This window comes from Lithobates pipiens, unplaced genomic scaffold, assembly GCF_037356315.1.
Source record: "Lithobates pipiens isolate NorthernLeopardFrog02 unplaced genomic scaffold, aLitPip1_a1.2 Scaffold_28, whole genome shotgun sequence".
Classification (NCBI taxonomy): domain Eukaryota; kingdom Metazoa; phylum Chordata; class Amphibia; order Anura; family Ranidae; genus Lithobates; species Lithobates pipiens.
In genome coordinates this window covers 24,166,435-24,168,501 of record NW_027507789.1, presented here as the reverse complement: position 1 = coordinate 24,168,501, position 2,067 = coordinate 24,166,435, and positions in this window count along the sequence as shown.

Sequence of the window (2,067 nt, the reverse complement as noted above, 5' to 3'; positions counted from 1 at the left end):
AGCGCAGACGATCTTCAGCAGCAGCGACAGCGACCAGGAAGTGGAGGAGCTCCCTCTCTCCGGCGATTGGCTGCCCCGCCGTCACGTGCCGCCCCAGCTCCGCGAGGGCCCTCGGCCCGCCCACCCGACTCACGTGGAGCCAAGGGCAGCGGAGCCGCCCCCTCCTCCAGAGCTCCTCCTACCAAGAGCGCAGCGTCACGTGACCCCGCCAGGGCTCCTCAGCCCAAGAAAGCCAAGAAATGCCCAGAGAGCCTGGAAGTGCACATAGACGCGGGTACAGCGGCCTCTGGGGGCGGGGCGGGGCATTGTCATCATTTTTTGCTTAAGGACCAAGCCTTAGTTTTAACTTGTAAACAACAAATCTAAAAAAGTTTTTATTTTTTTGCTAGAAAATTACTTAGAAAGTATTGCAAAGACCACCATTTTATTCTCTAGGGTGTTAGAACCCCCAAAACATTATACATTTTTTTTCTGTCAAATCGTATTTGCACAGCGGTCTTACAGTGCACTTTTTTTTGGTAAACATTCACTTTTTTTAATTAAAAAAGTATAAGACATCAGTAAAGTTAGCCCCATTTTTTATTTTCTATAGTGAAAGTTAATGTTACGCCAAGTAAACTGACACCCCACACGTCACGCTTCAAAATTGTGCCCCGCCGCGGAATGGCGACAAACGTTTACCCTTAAACATCTCCATAAGCAAGTTTAAAAATTTCTAGACGTTGCATGTTTTGCGTGGCATAGGTGGTCTAGAGCTAGAATTATTCCTCTTACTCTACCGATCGCAGTGATACCTCACATGTGGTTTGGACACACCGTTTTCATATGCAGGCGCTGCTCACGTATGCGTTCGCTTCTGCACGTGAGCTCGGCGGGACGGGGTGGGGGCGTTTTTTTTTCCCTTATTTATTTTACCTTTTATTTATTGTAGCGAATGACATTTGGGATCAAATGTCACACGCCTGTAAATTTAGTTTTTGGTCTCAGGACAGTAAGGGTTCTGAGGGTTAATTATTGTAGGTAGGCCTTAAAGTGGTTGTAAACCCTTACAACACACTTTGACCTACAGGTAAGCCTAGATTAAGGCTTACCTGTAGGTCCAAGAAATATCTCCTAAACCTACAGGGTTTAGGAGATATTTGCCGAAAGACAGGCACTGCTGTCTATGGCGATATGCCGCGAGTGGCGGCTCCCGTGCGCATACGCGGGAGTGACATCACCGCGGCTTCGGCGAATCACAGAGGCGGAGCAGCGAGACCACAAGAAGATGGATGCATAGTAGTCCATTATGCTTTACCTTTGCAGGGAGTCAAAGAGGAAGTAAACTCATCAGGGTTTACTTCCTCTTTAACACCAGTCTGGCCAGGCTGTGTTTGAAAGTTCTGCCTGGTGATGTGAGCGGTGAGGTGCACATGACAGGCCAGAACCAGGTCTGGTTGGATGTTTAGGTATCGGCCCTCTCGTAGCCAATCAGCGGGAGTGCCGGGTCCCGCTGAGGAGTCTGGGAAGGGGTACTTAAGGGGTGTGGGTCACGTGTTCAGGGTTCCGGAGTTGTTTGTGAGACTCGTGGTGTCTGTTCTGGTTCCAGGACCAGGGTAGCCCCGTGAAGGGTCCCGGTCACGGGGTGTTTGACACCCCGCAACATGTTCCTGTGAGTGGCCCCTGATAGACCCGCCTGGTCTGGGGTAGGGATCCGTCTGTTCCCGAGTCTCGGAACCGGCTGGTCCGAGGCACAGTACCGTATATACTCGAGTATAGGCCGACCCGAATATAAGCCGAGGCCCCCAATTTACCCCCAAAAAAACTGGCAAACTTATTGACTCGTGTATAAGCCGAGGGTGAGACATGCCTGTCCATCCCTGTGTGTGTGTCCGTCCATCCCTGTGTGTCCGTCCATCCCTGTGTGTCCGTCCATCCCTGTGTGTCCGTCCATCCATCCCTGTGTGTGTGTGTGTCCATCCATCCATCCATCCCTGTGTGTGTGTGTCTCCATCCATCCATCCCTGTGTGTGTGTGTCTCCATCCATCCATCCCTGTGTGTGTGTGTCTCCATCCATCCATCCATCC